The sequence below is a fragment of the Mobula hypostoma genome, chromosome 4, assembly GCF_963921235.1.
Source record: "Mobula hypostoma chromosome 4, sMobHyp1.1, whole genome shotgun sequence".
NCBI classification, from domain to species: Eukaryota; Metazoa; Chordata; class Chondrichthyes; order Myliobatiformes; family Myliobatidae; genus Mobula; species Mobula hypostoma.
In genome coordinates, this window is record NC_086100.1 from 101240679 (window position 1) to 101260327 (window position 19649).

A 19649-nucleotide genomic window follows, 5' to 3' on the forward strand; every position below is an offset into this window, starting at 1 on the left:
TAGAACAAAACTCATCTTTTCAAATCATGGTTGCTATTCACTTATCTGGAAAATTAACTTCTGATCAGAGTTGTTCCTATGCATGCAATTTAATGTAAATGTAGGCAGACTTGGTTTCTTCCGCAACTCAATAAATTCCAGTAAACAACAATGTGAGTTTATCTTTTTTGGATTGAATCATTTGAATTATTGTTTGCGGTCTTTTTAGAAGTGCATACTTCTCAATACTCAGCAATTCCACATCATACATCTTCTAACCCACTGGCAGAGTCAACAATCCTTTTAATCTTATGTGGTTTTGAAATAGAGAGGTGGTGTTAATAGGTTGGTTCTTTACCATTCAGAAACCTGATGGCAGAGGGGAAGAAGCTGTTTCTAACGTATTGAGTGTGTGGCTTCAGCCTCTTACACTTCCTCTCTGATGGTAGGAATAAGAAGAGAGCATACTCACAACATGCTGGAGGAACTCAGCAGGTCGGGCAGCATCTGTGGAACCGATCAGTCAACGTATCAGGCCGGAACCCTTCATCAGGATTGAAGAGGGAAGGGGCAGAGGCCCTATAAGGAAGGTGGGGGGAGGGTGGGAAGGAGAAGGCTGGAAGGTTCCAGGTGAAAAACCAGTAAGGGGAAAGATAAAGGGGTGGGGGAGGGGAAGCAGGGAGGGGATAGGCAGGAAAGGTGAAGAAGGAATAGGGGAAAGCACAATGGGTTGTAGAAAGAGGCGGAACCATGAGGGAGGTGATAGGCAGCTGGGGGAGGGGGCAGAGTGAAACTGGGATAGAGGAAGGGAGGGGGAGGGAATTATCGGAAGTTGGAGAATTCAATGTTCATACCAAGGGGCTGGAGACTACCTAGACAGTATATGAGGTGTTGCTCCTCCAACCTGAGTTTAGCCTCATCATGGCAGTAGAGGAGGCCATGTATGGACATAGCCAAATGGGAATGTGAAGCAGAGTTGAAGTGGGTGGCAACCGGAAGATTCTGTATGTTGTGGTGGACGGAGTGGAGGTGCTCGACGAAGCGGTCCCCCAATCTGCGTCGGGTTTCACCGATGTGGAGGAGGCCGTACCAGGAGCATCGGATGCAATAGATGACCCCAACAGACTCAAAAGTGAAGTGTTACCTCACCTGGCAGGACTGTTTGGGGCCCTGAATAGTGGCAAAAGAGGAGGTGTAGGGACAGGTGTAGCACTTACACTTTCAGGGATAAGTGCCGAGTGGGAGAAGAGAGTATATCCTGGGCGATAGAGTCTTTAATGATGGATGTCGCCTTTTTGAGGCATTGCCTTTTGAGGATGTTCTTGATACTGTTGAAGGCTAGTGCCCATGATGGAGCTGACTGAGCTTGCAACAATCTGCAGCTTTTTCTGATCCTGCGCAGTGGCCCACCATACCAGAAGGTGATGAAATCAGTTAGAATGCTCTTCATGGTACCTCTGTAGAAATTTGTTAGCTTTTTTGGTGATATGCCAAATCTCCTTAAACATGTAATGAAATATGGCTCCAAACATGCCTTCTTCATGATTGCATCAATGTGCTGGACCCAGGATAGTTCTTCCGAGTGTTGTAACCTAGGAACTTGAAACTGTTTATCCTTTCCACTGATGATCCTTTGAGGACTCAATGCGTGTTTCCTTGATTTCCCTGTCCTAAAGTCCACAGTCAGTTCTTTAGTCTTACTTACATTGAATGCAAGGTTGTAATATCACTCAACCAGCTCATTCTTGGACGCCTCCTTGTCACCATTTTAGATTCTGCCAACAACAGTTGGGTCATTGGCAAATTTATAAGACCATAAGACATAGGAGTAGAATTAGGCCATTTGGCCCATCGAGTCTGCTCAGACCTTCAATCATGGTTGATCCTTTTTTTTCCCTCCTCAACCCCATTTCCCGGCCTTCTCCCCGTAACCTTTGATGCCATGTCCAATCAAGAACCTATCAATCTCTGCCATATAAACTGTGTTTAAGTTGTGCCTAGCCACACAGTCATGGATGTAGACAGAGCAAAGAAGTGGACTAAGCATGCATTCTTGAAGTGTGCTTGTGTTGACCCTCAGCAAAGAGGAAATGTTATTTCCAATCTGCACTGACTGTCATCTCCTGATGAGAAAGTCAAGAATCCAGATGCAGAGAGAGGACCAGAGTCCCTAGTTTGTAAGCATGCCCTGACGAAGGGTCTTGGCCTGAAACGTCGACTGTGCTTCTTCCTATGGATGCTGCCTGGCCTGCTGTGTTCCACCAGCATTTTGTGTGTGTTGCTTGTAAGCATGTTGGTTAGTACTGAGAATATGATGGTGTTGAATGCTGAGTTGTAATCAATAAACAGCAGCCTGATGTAGGTATTACTATTGTCCAGGTGATTCAAGGCTGAGAGGAGAGCCACTGAGATTGCATCCGCTGTTGATCTCTTGTCAACAATTAGTAGTTTGACTTATCTTGACTATACCTCTTCCCACCATTGATGCTGCCCTCACCTGCATCTCTTTCATTTGCTAGACATGAGTGCTCATCCCATCTTCCCGCTGCCTTAACAGTATAGAGTTCCTATTGTCCTCACCTACCACCCCACAAGTCTCCACATCCAACTCATCATTGTCTGCAACATCTGCCATCTCAATAGTTCCATTTAATTATCAGGGTAATGTATGTAATATACATCCTGAAACTCTTGTCCTTCACAGATGTCTATGAAAACAGAAGGGTGCCCCAAAGAATGAGTGACAGTTAAAATGTTAGAACCCCAAAGCCCCCCCACTTCCTCCTCCCACACCCAAGCAGCAGCAAAGCAACGATCCTCACCCACCCCACCCACTTCTGCAGAAAAGCATCAGCACACTCCACTCATCAAGCATGCAATGGCAATGCCCCCATTAAAGACCATGATCTGCAGTACAACAAAAACTAATTTTCACCCGACAATTTGACATACCACAGGCTCTCTCTCCCCTTAATAAAGGGAAAAAAAAGTGTCCCCTTTCACAGTGAGAGGGGATACATAACAAAACAATTTGATGATTTACAATGTTAAAAGGCTGTTGCGGTGTCCCCCCCCCCCCGCCCCACCCTAGTTCTAAGAGAGAGATTGATTTGAATCAGTCCATCCACAGGGCAGCAAAACCTTGAAACCCTGAAGGCGCATTTGTCATACAGGCGGTGTCCTCGGCATTTCAAAAAGTAGCTGTTCGTTAGCTGCCAGGAGTGGATCCCACCACCACAAAAAACCTAAGTCTGAGTGCAACTCCAGCTCAGGGTCTTCAACAGAACCCCATTTATCCTGAAAAGGGAAAAGAGAGACATCAAAGGTAGAATTTAAGCTGCTTTCATAAATGAACTCAAAGGAGTCACTATTGAGCACCATTGTAACTCCGCCTCACCTCCAAAGGGATCCTACTACCAAACACATTTTTATCTTCCCCCTCCCCACCACTCTCAGTTTTCTGCAGCAATCATTCATTTTGTGACTCCCTTGTCCTTCCCACTAATCTCCCTCCTGGCACTTAACCCTGCACCCAGCCAAAGTGCTATACCTGCCCATTCACCTCCTCCCTCACATCTTTGCAGGGCCCCAAACAGTCCTTCTAGGTGAGGCAACACTTCGCCTGCAAATCTGTTGGAGTCATCTGTTGTAACAGTGCTCCCAATGTAGCTTTTTGTACATTGGTGAGACCTTTCATAAATTGGAAGACTGCTTTGCAGAGCACATCTGCTCCATCTGCCAAAAGTGGAATTTCCTAATGGCTAACCATTTTAATTCCTATTCCCATTTTCATTACAACATGTTGGTCTATGGCCTCGTCTTGTGCCTTAATGAGACAACTCTCAGGGTGGAGGAACAACACTTGATGTTCCGTCTGGGTAGCCTCCAACCTGATGGCATGAATATCGCTTTTTTCCTTCTGGTAAGAAAGTTATTTTCCTCCCATTTCCCTCTTCCATTCCCCATTCTGTCCTTTTATCTCTTTTCACCTGCTTATCACCTCCCCATGATGCCTCTCCTTCTTCCCTTTCTCCCCATGGTCCACTCCCCTCTCCTATCAGATTCCTTTCTCTCTACCTTTCCCATCAACCTGGCTTCACCTATCACCTTCTAGCTATCTTCCTTTCCCTCCCCTACCTTTTTATTCTGACGTCTTCCCCCTTCCTTTCTAGTTCTGAAGAAGGGCTTCAGCCAAAAACATCAACTGTTTATTCATTTCCATAGTTGTTGCTTGACCTGTTGAGTTCCTGAAGCATCTTATGTGGTAGATTGACTTGGGTGTCCTTGTTTTCCAGATGCTCCAAAGATGAATGTAGAGCGGTGGATATAGTATCCATTGTAGACCTGTTTTGGTGTGGTGTGAATTACAGTAGGTGTAAAGTGTGAAGCTGATGAGTTCATGATCACCCTCTCAAAGCACTAGTCATTGTGACAGATTATCTTATTTTATTCTGGCATTGGTATGATCGTCATCTTCTTAAAGGAGAAGGGAACCTCAGATTGAAGTAGGAAGAGGTTAAAAACATCTGCAAATACCTCCCTTGGGTGATTTGCACAGGATTCAAGGACATGTGGGACTGCATCCAGGTCAGATGCTTTCTTGAAGCGTCACTCTCTGAAAAATTGTTCTGTTATTTTCAGCAGTGTCTGTGGGAACAGATGCCGTGGAAGCTGTTGGGCTGGCCAATGACATGTTACTGACCTTCAGTTCAAAATGTGCATAGAATGTATTGAACTCATCAATAAAGGATGTGTGCTTGTTGGTGATGCTACCCAATTTTGTTTTGTACCCCATTATAAGCCTTGCTGCATTGGATAGCTGCTCTGCTATTTGATTTTAGACTGATATTGTTTGACATTCCTGACAGCTATTCAAAGGCCATACCTCAATTTCTTGTATATGTCAGGGTCACCCAATTTGAATGCCACAGACCTGGAGTGAGTGAAACTATTGGTTCGTCCTTGAGTTTCCAGTTTGGAAACACTTGGGTTCTCCTCTTTCGGTCATAGTTCTCTACACAACTGCGGATGATGTCTGTGAACTCCAGCGCTTTCTCAGAATGTATCCATTTACCTTTTTCTGTGGAGAATAAAGCTGAGTTAATGCCATACTTTGATGACCATTCATTAGATTTGCCTGTGTTTGGCTTGACTCTGCTATAGTGATCCAAATAGACATATATGGTGCTGAGCAGATATGTGGTTGGAACTCCTCTTGGAACCAAATGCAACACCACTGTTGTGGAAGATCTCATTTAGTCTATTGATTGTCGACAGGGACAGATTCTGATGAAATGTAATATTACTGGACTCACCTGAGAATTTCTAGTATTTTCTGTTTTTGATCCAAAAACAATACAAATTACAAGTGCCTAACTTGCGGACACTCCATAGACATGGAAGAGCATTTGGGAGACTGGATGGAGATGAATTTGTCGGCTGATGCGGGACTTCAGGCATCATCTGTTAGGTGGGAATGGGGCACTTCCATATATCATGCCTCCCTATAGTGTCGCCCCAAACCCCCACTGAGCTGCAACAGACGGGCTTGAATTGAGCCAGGCTGAACTTGGAGATAGATAAGAACTCAACAAAAGAGGACTAAGAAATTGATCAAAACAAGCATGATAAAGATACGTGTTGGCCAGTAAGAATGACAATCTACAAATTATTGAATTCAACTGAATCAAGGACAGTGGAAGCAGTCTTTGTTCTTGCCTCATGCTTAGGGATGGAGGCTGCCATTTTGTGAAGACACTCTATTCTCCAATTTGTGAGCTTGACATGCTGGGCTTGATCAACGTTTTAAAGAAGACACAATGATTCTTCAGGTAATCTGCTGGACTGGAGATCATTTCCAAATAAGAAGTTATCGTGAGATGTTCTTTGGTTGGCTATAACATACAGGTTTGTGAACGTTGGGGTTGATGCCTGCCTGAAGCCATAAATTATCGACTGTCACTTGATGGGAAGAGGGCAATAAGTTGATACTGGCTTGGAGCAGAGCCAATAACAAGGTGTTAAAGGACAGGCACGTGGCCTATGGCCAATGACACTGGAATGTGATATTTAAATTGATAAGGAATGGATATAAAAGTGGATGCTTTGTGTGTGCTGGTAGTGGTAACACCGAAGAATAACCATCGCAGATACAAGCGTAAGCAGCCCTGTGTGAAACATGTGGCAAGTGAACCGGGACAACGAGGAACGCCTGGCCAGCGTAAACTCCTTTGCCCAGGTAATACCTTTGCTATTCTTTGACTGTTCAGGAGAGTCAGGGAATCTTAGTGGGTGTGCACACAAGGTATTTAGTGTATGAATTCAGGTACTTGTTAGTTTGAACAATAAAGGTAAATACAGATCTCTCTGTGCCTCACTAAGCATCATTCTAAGTAGAAGTAGTAGTGTTTTTTTTACAACGTATGAATGTCTGACAAGAAGCATAAAGGTTAGCATGATGGACAGAGATAGAAGAACTTACAATGGGAATTAGGAAATGGCAGAGGGAATAAATGATTTGTTTTATCTGTCAAAGAACAAGTGGTATAGTAGACAATAAAGAAAATTATCAAGAATAATCAGCGAGGTAAGTGAGCTGAGAAATTGCAAATGCTGTTCACTTCAGATGAGTGTGACTTGTTGCATTTTGGGAAGTCACACTAGGTAGGACTTTCACAGTGAACGACAGGTCCATGGGGAGTGTTGAAGAACAAGAAAAAGGAGTGCAAGTTCAGAGTTCTCTGAAAGTGGTGTCACAGCTAGACAGGATAGTGAAGAGTGCATTTGGCAAGCTGGCTTTCTTCATTTGGGGCATTAAGTATACGAGTTCAGATATTATGTTGCAACTGTACACAAAACAATTGTATATGAATGCACAGAGTATAGGAAATAAAGTGGATGAGCTTGAGGCACAGTTGGAAATTGGTAAGTATGATGTTGTGGGAATAACAGAGACATGGCTTCAAGTGGACAGGGCCTGGGAAATGAATATTCCAGGGTATACGTCCTATCGAAAGGACAGACTGATGGGCAGAGGGGGTGGGGTGGCTCTGTTGGTGAGGAATGATATTCAGTCCCTTGCAAGGGGGGACATAGGATCAGGAGATGTAGAGTCAGTATGGATAGAACTGAGAAATTCTAAGGGTAGAAAGACCCTAATGGGAGTTATCTACAGGCCCCCAAACAGTAGTCTGGATGTAGGGTGTAAGTTGGATCAAGAGGTAAAATTGGCATGTCGCAAAGGTAATGCTACAGTTGTTATGGGGGACTTCAACATGCAGGTAGACTGGAAGAATCAGGTTGGTACTAGACCCCAAGAAAGGGAGTTTGTGGAGTCCCTCCGAGATAGATTCTTAGAACAGCTTGTACTGGAGCCTACCAGACAGAACGCAATTCTAGATTTAGTGTTGTGCAATGAACCGGATTTGATCAGGGACCTCGAGGTAAAGGAGCCATTAGGAGGTAGTGACCATAATATGGTAAGTTTTAATCTACAATTTGAGAGGGAGAAGGGAAACTTGGAAGTATCAGTATTACAGTTGAACAAAGGGAACTATGGTGCTATGAGGGAGGAGCATGGATTGAAAATTGGCTGGCTGGCAGAAAACAAAGAGTAGCGATTAACGGGTCCCTTTCGGAATGGCAGGCGTTGACCAGTGGGGTACCGCAGGGTTCAGTGCTGGGACCGCAGCTGTTTACAATATATATTAATGATTTAGATGAGGGAGTTAAAAGTAACATCAGCAAATTTGCTGATGACACGAAGCTGGGTGGCAGTGTGAAATGTGAGGAGGATGTTATGAGAATGCAGGGTGACTTGGACAGGCTGGGTGAGTGGGCAGATGCATGGCAGATGCAGTTTAATGTGGATAAATGTGAGGTTATCCACTTTGGTGGTAAGAACGGGAAGGCAGATTATTATCTAAACAGAGTCAAGTTAGGAAAAGGGGAAGCACAACGAGATCGTGGTGTTCTTGTACATCAGTCACTGAAAGCAAGCATGCAAGTACAGCAGGCAGTGAAGAAAGCTAATGGCATGCTGGCCTTCATAACAAGGGGAATTGAGTATAAGAGCAAAGAGGTCCTTCTGCAGCTGTACAGGGCCCTGGTGAGACCACACCTGGAGTACTGTGTGCAGTTTTGGTCTCCAAATTTGCGGAAGGACATTCTTGCTATTGAGGGAGTGCAGCGTAGGTTCACAAGGTTAATTCCCGGGATGGCGGGACTGTCATATGTCGAAAGATTGGAGCGACTGGGCTTATATACTCTGGAATTTAGAAGGCTGAGAGGGGATCTTATTGAAACACATAAGATTATTAAGGGATTGGACACGCTGCAGGCAGGAAGCATGTTCCCGCTGATGGGTGAGTCCAGAACCAGAGGCCACAGTTTAAGAATTAGGGGTAGGCCATTTAGAACGGAGTTGAGGAAAAACTTTTTCACCAGAGAGTGGTGGATATATGGAATGCTCTGCCCCAGAAGGCTGTGGAAGCCAAGTCTCTGGATGCTTTCAAAAAAGAGATGGATAGAGCTCTTAAAGATAGCAGAATCAAAGGTTATGGGGATAAGGCAGGAACTGGATACTGATAGTGGATGATCAGCCATGATCACAGTGAATGGCGGTGCTGGCTCAAAGGGCCGAATGGCCTACTCCTGCACCTATTGTCTATTGTCTAAAACTGGTGTGTTGGTTACCCAGTTATAGGAAAGATGTGGTTAAGCTGGAAAGCGTGCCAGGACTCGAGCCTGAGTTATAAGAGGAGGTTCGGTAGGCTAGCAGTTTATTCTTCAGAGTTTATAAAATCATGAGGGGTATAGGTGGGGTGTATGTACACCGTCTCTTTTCCCAATGAAAGGGAAGCAAAATCTAGAGGGCAGAGGTTTATGGTGAGAGGAGAAAGACTTAAAGGGGACCTGAGGGGCAATTTCTTCACACACAGAGTGGTAAGTATATAAATCATCTGCCAAAGGAAGTGGTTAAGCCAGGTGCAAAAATAACATTTAAAGATATTTTGATAGGGATGTAGATTTTATTTTATTTATTCATTTACGCAGTGTGGGTGTCGCCAGCTAAGCCGGCATTTATTGCCCATCCCTAGTTCTCCTTGAGAAGGTGCTGTTGAGCTGCCTTCTTGAACTGATGCAGTCCGTGAGGTGTAGGTACACCCACAGTGCTGTTAGGGTGGAAATTCCATGATTTTGACACAGCGACAATGAAGGAATGGTGATATGTTTCCAAGTCAGGATAGTGAGTGTTCCCAGGTATCTGCTGTTCTCGTCCTTCTAGTGTTGGCTGTTGACTCACCTGCAGTAACTATGGCTGTTGATCAACAGATAATGGACCCACCCATTATGATCTTTATCAGATTTCACTATCTCATTCCACTTATTTGGTGACTTGTATTAGCTCAATATATGGAACTTCACTTCACTTCAATTCACTTTTGCCAGCTTTATCATTTTGGCAATATCTGGTTTCAAGCCATCCATAAAAGTTGACTTCAAGGGTCCAAATGTAGAATCCTCTATTTTGTCTTCATTTATTCTTGGAACTCCTGAGTAACTTATCCAAGCTATCCTGCAGCAATCTTCTTCTTCAAAAACATAAGAAATATTTTGCTTGCAATGAACTTCTTTCCTCTAATCAGTCTGTATTGGGTCTGTTCTTCCAACCTTCTTTTAATAGCCTCCCTACCACCTTGTATATTTTGCTTATCCTCTCTCATGTTGTCAACTCTATGAGTCAACCATCTGATTCGCTGAGAAGATAACATATTAACCAAATTTTGGATGCCATCATATTGGTGCAGTTTTTGTATGTTCTTAATATGTTGAAGCTCCATACAAGTCTTTAAGCTTTTTCTAGGATGTGAAGTTTCTTTGGTTCATTTCTCAGTCTTTGCCAGTTCAGGTGGTTGATGCGTAACAGTTTGTCTCCTTTCATAGGTTCCATCTTCAGTCCTATACATCTTTGTTTCCTTGGTCTTTATTGAGGCAAGCCGTGACATGGTTACCATTCCCATTCTTTCATCATTGTCACCTTCATTTGAGTTGCTAGAGGCGCAGTAGAGTCCACATTACGAATATCCCAGTTCAGATGGAGGGAGTTTTTCCCAAGGAGGAGTGTCACTGGCAAAACCACCCACCTGAGTTCCCTGCTGGGCTTTCTGATACTGCTTCAGTTTACTTCAATGTTCTGTACAATGTTACTTCGATTCAATTACACTTACAGTGTAATTTCAGTGTTTTTTCACTCAGTTTTGCAAAAAATTGCTCCTTAGACCTGTTATTGTCTATGGTTTTCTGTTTTGCAGCTTATCACAGTTTTCTCTTTCCTTTTCCAATCGTTCACTTAACTTTTTCAGTCATCCCACCAACTCATGAATTATTCTTCCAACTGACCACATGTTGGCTTAAACTGACAGGTCTGATTTTTCTAACTCAGTGCACTCGCATTTCTTTAACTGTGATAAAACTGCTAATGTCCAGCCAGTCTTTTCCTTTCTCAAAGGACATTCAAGTTTCAAGGTACATTTATTATTGAAGTATGTATGTAGTATACAACTCTGAGATTCATCTTCTCCAGACAACCACAAAACAAAACCATGGAGTTGTTCAAAGAAAACATCAACCTCCCCCATGTGCGAAAACAAATCGTACAAATTGTAACAAGAACATCAAACTCCAAATCCCAAACCCCCTCAGCGCAAAAGGACCAACAAATTGCGCAAACAGCAACAAGATAGAACAGGGAAAAACACAGAATAGGAAAACATGAAACTAAAAGAGTCCAAGTGAACTTATTCTCTGGATATTATCACATACCTTTACAATATCGTGTAAGAGCCACATTTCATTAGACTCAACATTGATGGTACATTTCGTCTGGATTTAATTATTAGTCTTATAAAATTGTAATATTTTATTTAGGTAAGAACTCAAACCCTCTTGTCAGTTGTTCACACATAACAACTGGAGGTTCAATTCCCCCTTTTTCTGTAGTAGGTTTCACAACTTTGGCCATTGTCTTAATTTAATCCTGTTTAATCCTTAAATTTTGTGTACTTCTATCATTTGGTCTGTGATCAAAATATCATTGGATTGTATTGAAATATTGGATTACTATCAAAATATTTTAGAATTACAATCAGAATTATCTTTGGATTGCAAATAAACAGTTTTTTTCTCATTAGATTGTAAACTGACGTGTTTTTTTAAAGCACTAGATTACAATCAGAAGATTGCTTAGGTACTCTTCTGGGTATTATAAATTTAATTTGAGTATGATGTTAATTTTAATGCAGATCTGAGTTTTCCAGAATAGCAAAGTAAAGTCTAAATGAGGTTTCCTTCACTCTTAAACTTCCATTGGATAGTGCTTTGAAGGAAGATCAAGATGATTTTTTGAAAGATTGTGAAAATCAGGAGGAAGGTTGTAACACCTTTCAAATATGTACTAAGACTTTCCACTTATCTGTTGTGCCTCAGTACAACACTACTTCAGTCAACATCTCCTGAATAGATCATGAAACCATATATTTCACTTCTTTTTTGTCTTTTACATTTGTTTTCTTGAATATGATTCTGGAACTGTTGGAGCCTGTGATTTGCAGTTTGGAGATCGTTTGGGCGTTCCAGCACTCTGTAGTGTCTGAGAGGATTTAAGGAGGCAGAGGCAGTGTGCGGGAACCTCGTGGCAGGTAGGCTGCAAGCTGATGTTTGGCTCCATTTCGCTGCTTAAAGCGACGAACAAGATTTAAACATCAAGGCGAATATGGAAGCTTGAAGATGGAAGATGGAAGTTTCAGCATTTTGTATTTTCCGAGAGGATTCCAGGAGACAGAGGCAGCATAGTGTGCATGCTGTGGGACGGGGCACAAACCAATGATTGACTCCACTTCGCTGATTAAACCTTCCATTGTGTACCGATTAAAGTGTTGAGGGAGATTGAAGCATCAAGGCAGGAGGTTCCGGAGGATTGGAGGGTTGCGGATGTTGTTCCCTTATACGAAAAAGGGAGCAGGGCCAGGAAATTATAGACCAGTGAGTCTTACTTCAGTGGTTGGTAAGCTGATGGAGAAGATCCTGAGAGGCAGGATTTATGAACATTTGGAGAGGCATAGTACGATTAGGAATTGTCAGCATGGCTTTGTCAAAGGCAGGTCGTACCTTATGAGCCTGATTGAATTTTTTGAGGATGTAACTAAACACATTGATGAAGGTAGAGCCGTAGATGTAGTGTACAGTGGTATGCAAAAGTTTGGGCACCCCGGTCAAAATTTTTGTTACTGTGAATAGTTAAGTGAGTAGAAGATGAACTGATCTCCGAAAGTCATAAAGTTAAAGATGAAACATTCTTTTCAACATTTTAAGCAAGATTAGTGTATTATTTTGTTTCGTACAATTTTAGAGTGAAAAAAAGGAAAGGAGCACCATGCAAAAGTTTGGGCACCCCAAGAGATTTGAGCTCTCAGATAACTTTTACCAAGGTCTCAAACCTTAATTAGCTTGTTAGGGCTATGACTTGTTCACAGTCATCATTAGGAAAGGCCAGGTGATGCAAATTTCAAAGCTTTATAAATACCCTGACTCCTCAAACCTTCTCCCAACAATCAGCAGCCATGGGCTCCTCTAAGCAGCTGCCTAGCACTCTGAAACTTAAAATAAATGATGCCCACAAAGCAGGAGAAGGCTACAAGAAGATAGCAAAGTTGTTTTCAGGTAAGCCGTTTCCTCAGTTCGTAATGTAATTGAGAAATAGCAGTTAACAGGAATGGTGGAGGTCAAAACTTTCCGAGAGAACTGCTTGTAGGATTGCTAGAAAGGCAAATCAAAACCCCCGTTTGACTGCAAAAGACCTTCAGGAAGATTTAGCAGACTCTGGAGTGGGGGTACACTGTTCTACTGTGCAGGGACACCTGCACAAATATGACCTTCATGGAAGAGTCATCAGAAGAAAACCTTTCCTGCATCCTCACCACAAAATTCAGCTTCAGAAGTTTGCAAAGGAACATCTAAACAAGCCTGATGCATTTTGGAAACAAGTCCTGGGGACTGATGAAGTTAAAATAGAACTTTATGGCTGCAGTGATCAAAGGTATGTTTGGAGAAAAAACAGCGCAGAATTTCATGAAAAGAACACCTCTCCAACTGTTAGGGATGGAGGTGGATCGATCATGCTTTGGGCTTGTGTTGCAGCCAGTGGCACGGGGACCAGTTCACTGGTAGAGGGAAGAATGAACTCAATTAAATACCAGCAAATTCTGGAAACAAACATCACACCGTCTGTAAAGAAGCTGAAGATGAAAAGAGGATGGCTTCTACAGCAGGATAATGATCCTAAACGTACCTCAAAATCCACAATGGACTACTTCAAGAGGCGCAAGCTGAAGGTTTTGCCATGGCCCTCACAGTCTCCCGACCTAAACATCATCAAAAATCTGTGGATAGGCCTCAAAAGAGCAGTGCATGCAAGACAGCCCAAGAATCTCACAGAACTAGAAGCCTTTTGCAAGGAAAAATGGGCAAAAATCCCCCAAACAAGAATTGAAAGACTCTTAGCTAGCTACAGAAAGCATTTACAAGTTGTGATACTTGCCAAAGGGGGTGTTACTAAGTACTGACCATGCAGGGTGCCTAAACTTTTGCTTCAGGCCTTTTTCCTTTTTTGTTATTTTGGAACTGTAAAAGATGGAAATAAAAAAGTAATCTTGCTTAAAATATTAAAGAAATGTGTCATCTTTAACTTTATGCCTTTTGGAAATCATCCTCGTTAGGTCGCATCTGGAATTTCCAGTTGGTGGAAGATTTCCCTCCACGCGGCTCTGTCCCGACACTTGTCCACAACATCCCGAGTCTTGTCCAGCTTGGTCCAATCCTTGATGTTATCCAGCCATGTTGTTCTTTCCCTTCCTCTTCCTGTTTTTCCCTCTACCTTTTCATAATAGCAAGTCCGACAAGATGTTATCTCTCCGCGTAACGTGTCCACAATAAGCAATTTTTAACTTCATAATCTTCTCCAGCGATGTCCGTGGTCTATCATCTTCGGACAAAACCCTCTCATTTGAAACTTTCTCTACCCAGCTAACCTTCAACATGTGTCGATAGCATCACATTTCAAAAGCATTAATTTGTTTCATGTCATCCTTCTTCAGGGTCCATGTTTCTGATCCATACCTCAGCACTGACCATATGTAACTCTCTAGGAAACTGATTCTACTTTGGATATCTACCTTCCGATTGCATAGTAGATCTTTTAGCTTCATGAACTGGGTCTTAGTCATACCTATTCTTCTAATCTCAACTTCACATCGCTTGTCATCTGTCAGATAACTGCTAAAATATTCAAACTTTCGCACCTTTCAATGTCTTGTCCATTCACTTGTAACGATACTATAATGAATGAGTCTTTACTGTTTGTTTTGCTTACCACCATCGATTTTGTTTTCTTAGGGTTGATTTGAAGTCCGTAGTCAAGGCTTTTCTCATTCACTTTATCCAGCATAATTTGCAGTTTGCTTTTGCTGTCAGCTAATAACGCAGTGTCGTCCACATACCTGATGTTATCCACCTTCCAGCCTCCGATTGGAATACCTATCTCCTGATGGTCGCGTTCCCGAAAAACAAATCCAGCGAGCCAACACAGCCTTGCCTTAGGCTTCGTTTAATACATGTCCAAGGTGATAGCCCATTTTCTACCCTGACCACCACTTTCTGATTCCAATACAAGTTCCTTATTATCTGCACATTCTCCCATTCCAGATTGTACTTGTTCAGCACCTCTATTACTTTCTCATGTCTTAATTTATCAAAAGCCTTTTCATAGTCAATAAAGCTTAAGTAGATGGTCTTTTGTGCCTCAATGCATCTCTCCATGATGTTTCTCATCGCAAATATTCCTTCCCTTGTTCCTGAGCCTTTATGAAAACCAAACTGTGTTTCTCCAGTTTCATCGCTGATTGTATCTTTCATTCTGCTGAACACTATTTTCAACAATAGCTTGACGCAGTGAGACATTATGCTTATCGTCCTGTGTTTGTTACAGTTTATCGTCCTTGGCTTTTTTGGAAAGGCAATAAATACCGATTTGAGAAAATCCTCCGGATGGGGCGGTCGGTTGGGAGAGGCGGTCTCCAAGGCCCTGGGGGCAGCAACTGGGGGTGGGGGGCGTGGGGGGAAGGAAGTGGAAAAAACACCGGAGGGAGAGAGTGAGAGAGGGAGAGAAGACGAGGGGAGAGCACCATGTGAGAGGCAACCCCATGGAGCACTGCGAGGCGGCGTTTTAAGCCAAGGTGGAACTGCTGCGAAGCTTGCTGCCCGGACAGCCCGCCTTCGCCTGCGATGTCTGCTCACAGCCCTTCACCACCGCGCCCAGGCTCAGCAACCACTGGCGCTGCCACTTCGAGCTGAGGCCCAGGCCCAGGCCATGCTGCTCCATTCCCAGTGTCCCCGCCACAGCTGCCGGCCGCAGCAACACCTGGCCCAAAGCACAGCGTGGCGAAATGCCCTAGGTTCAGCTGACCTGGCTGGTAGCACCTGGATTAAGGAAAACCCCAAGGCATTCTACAAGTATGTGAAGAGCAAGAGGATAAGATGTGAGAGAATAGGACCTATCAAGTGTGACAGTGGGAAAGTATGTATGGAACCAGAGGAAAGAGCAGAGGTACTTAATGAATACTTTACTTCAGTATTCACTATGGAAAAGGATCTTGGTGATTGTAATGATGACTTGCAGCAGACTGAAAAGCTTGAGCATGTAGATATAAAGAAAGAGGATGTGCTGGAGCTTTTGGAAAGCATCAAGTTGGATAAGTTGCCGGGAACGGATGAGATGTACCCCAGACTACTGTGGGAGGCGAAGAAGGAGATTGCTGAGCCTCTGGCGATGATCTTCGAATCATCAATGAGGACGGGAGAGGTTCCGGAGGATTGGAGGGTTGCAGATGTTGTTCCTTTATTCAAGAAAGGGAGTAGAGATAGCCCAGGAAATTATAGACCAGTGAGTCTTACTTCAGTGGTTGGTAGGTTGATGGAGAAGATCCTGAGAGGCAAGATTTATGAACATTTGGAGAGGTATAATATGATTAGGAATAGTCAGCATGGTTTTGTCAAAGGCAGGTTGTGCCTTATGAGCCTGACTGAAATTTTCGAGGATGTGACTAAACACATTGATGAAGGAAGAGCAGTAGATGTAGTGTATATGGATTTCAGCAAGGCATTTGATAAGGTACCCCATGCAAGGTGTATTGAGAAAGTAAGGCGGCATGGGATCCAAGGGGACATTGCTTTATGGATCCAGAACTGGCTTGCCCACAGAAGGCAAACAGTGGTTGTAGACAGGTCATATTCTGCATGGAGGTCGGTGGCCGGTGGAGTGCCTCAGGGATCTGTTCTGGGACCCCTACTCTTCGTGATGTTTATAAATGACCTGGATGAGGAAGTGGAGGGATGGGTTAGTAAGTTTGCTGATGATACAAAGGTTGGGGATGTTGTGGATTGTGTGGAGGGCTGTCAGAGGTTACAGAGGGACATTGATGGATGCAAAACTGGACTGAGAAGTGGCAGATGGAGTTCAACCCAGATAAGTGTGAAGTGTTTCATTTTGGTAGGTCAAATATGATGGCAGAATATAGTATTAATGGTAAGTCTCTTGGCAGTGTGGAGGATCAGAGGGTTCTTGGGGTCCGAGACCATAGGACACTCAAAGCTGCTACGCAGGTTGACTCTGTGGTTAAGAAGGTGTACAGTGCATTGGCCTTCATCAATGATGGGATTAAGTTGAAGAGCCGTGAGGTATATAGGACCTTGGTCAGACCCCACTTGGAGTACTGTGCTCAATTCTGATCAGCTCACTACAGGAAGGACGTTGAAAACAGAGAAAGGGTGCAGAGGAGATTTACAAGGATGCCTTATGAGAATAGGTTGAGTGAACTCAGCCTTTTCTCCTTGGAGCGACGGAGGATGAGAGGTGACTTGATAGAGGTGTACAAGATAATGAGAGGCAATGATCGTGTGGATAGTCAGAGGCTTCTTTCCCAGGGCTGAAATGGCTAGCACGAGAAGGCATAGTTTTAAGGTGCTTGGAAATCGGTACAGAGGAGATGTCAGGGGTAAGTTTTTTACGCAGAGAGTGGTGAGTGCGTGGAATGGGCTGCCGGTGGCGGCGGTGGAGGCAGGAACGATAGGGTCTTTTAAGAAACTGCTGGGTGGATACATGGAGCTTAGAGAAATAGAGGGCTATGGGTAAGCCTAGGTAGTTCTAAGGTAAGGACATGTTCGGCTCATCTTTGTGGGCTGAAGTGCCTGTACTGTTGCTGTAGGTTTTCTATGTTTCTAAGTGTGGAGGGTGAGCACCGGTTGCCTGTCTTTTGTTTGGCTCTGCTATGGAGAGGGAATGGTCTGCTGCTGGGCCTGGAGAATGTGCTCAGGTTTTCTGTGTTTTGGATGTGGACTTGGACTATAGAATTGGTTTCAGTCTTACCGTTTTTCATATTCTGTGTTTTTGGCCTGGTCTTTCTCGGTTTTTGGGGATTTGGGGGTTGATATATCTGTTCCATCTTTATTAATTTTTTTGTGCAGGGAGAGGGGATCTTGGGGGTTGATGATTGTGCTGACTTTCTTTCTTTCCTTGATTTCGTGGCTACCCAGAGGAGAAGAATTTCAAGTTGTACACTTTGATAACAAATTAACCTTTGAACCTTTGATTCTTCCAAATCCTTAGATCTTTGCGACTACCTGCCGACCAAGCCTGTTAGATTCGCAAACAACAGGAATTCTGCAGATGCTGGAAATTCAAGCAACACACATAAAAGTTGCTGGTGAACGCAGCAGGCCAGGCAGCATCTCTAGGAAGAGGTGCAGTCGACATTTCAGACCGAGACCCTTCGTCAGGACTAACTGAAGGAAGTTAGACCTGATGAAGGGTCTCGGCCTGAAACGTCGACTGCACCTCTTCCTAGAGATGCTGCCTGGCCTGCTGCTGCGTTCACCAGCAACTTTTATGTGTGAAGCCTGTTAGATTGTAATGTTTTTGATCTGAGGTTCTTTAGATGAGGCATAATACTTGCTTAGATTGTTTATAAGCATTACAAGAACAAAATGAGGGAAAAGGAGGAGTGAAAGACAAAGAGCCTAATGGCAAGGAGAGGAGGTAAAGATGAAGACAAAGAGAAAGAGGCAATGTGGTCTGGTCATTTAATTTGCTAATTCCATTAAATTTCCATAGATAATAGTTGACCAGTAAGATAGCCCCTATTCATGTAATGCGATACCTGCCATGGAACTGAAGCAACTGCAAACACTACAAATCACACTGTACAATTACATAAATATAGGTAATAATGCCAAAATACAAACACGCATACAAAAGTTAAACTGCAAGGCAAATAACAGTTATATAGACCAATCCAACATTCTGCACCTTCCTGAGGTCCAAAATCATCTCTTTAGTTTTGTCCACTTTGAGACTTAAGTTACTGTGTTCACACCAGTTCACAGGCTGCTCTACCTCCTCTCTATATCCCAACTCATCGTTGTTGCTGATGAGGCCAACTACTGTTGTGTGATCAGCGAACTTAATGATGTGGTTGGAGTTCAGTCCAGTCACATCAGCAGTGGACTGAGTACGCAGCCCTGGAGGGGGCGCCAGTGAGCAGTGTGAGGGAGCTAAGACGTTGCTGCCAACACGGGCTGTCTGAGGTTGCTCTGTCAAAAAATTCAAGATCCATTTACAGGGGGTGGTGTTGAGACCCAACAAGGATAGTCTACTCAGCAGCTTCTGAGAATGATTGTATTGAATGCTGAACTGAAGTCGATGAACTGCATTCTGTAGGTGGGATAGGATTGAGTATGGAGCAGAGGCTGTTATGTTATTGGTAGACTGATTTATTTATTTATTTTGTTTATTTATTTATAGATACAGCGCAGCATAGGCCCTTCTGGCCCTTTGAACCATGCTGCCAGCAACCCACCTACTTAAACGTATCTTAACCGCAGGACAATTTACAATAATGAATTAACCTATTAATCAGTGTGAGTTTGCACTGTAGGAAGAAACCAGAGCACCCAGAGGAAGCCCATGTTCACGGGAGGATATACAAGCTCCTTGCAGATGACGTGGAATTGAACTCCAAGCTCCGAAGCCCTGTGATGTAATAGTATTGTGCTAACCGCTATGCTGCCATGACTGGGTGATATGCAAACTGGCAGAGTCCAATGTAGGACTTAATGGATGCAGTTCATGACCAGCTGCTCAACACACTTCATTATTATTGAAGTCAGTGCCATTGAACAGTGTTCATTAAGGCAAGTTACTGTCGGCCTCGTTGGCAGTGGGATGATGATGGTGACCTTGAAGCTTGCAAGGACACAGTGGACTACTTCAGAGAGATGTTAAAAATGCCCATGAAAACATCTGCTAGGTGGGCCACATAATCTTTCAGGTTTTGCAGAGGGTGCAGAAGAGGTTTACCAGGATGCTGCCTACATTAGAGGGTATGTTCTATAAGGAGAGCTTAGGGAAACAACATTGTTTTCTATAGAGTGTGGAGGCTGTGGAGAGACCTGATAGAAGTTTATAAAATTATGAAAGGCATAGATGGAGTAAACCTTTTCCCAGGATGGAAATGTCTAATACCATATGGCATGCATTTAGTGTGAGGTGGTATAAGTTC

The 19649-nt window shown here is 43.4% G+C and overlaps 1 protein-coding gene across 1 annotated transcript in view; it reads left to right on the forward strand.

Annotated features, from left to right (window-relative positions):
- LOC134345972 (actin-binding LIM protein 2-like) overlaps positions 1 to 19649 on the forward strand; it is a 409808-nt gene that overhangs the window by 170057 nt on the left and 220102 nt on the right. The window lies entirely within an intron of this gene.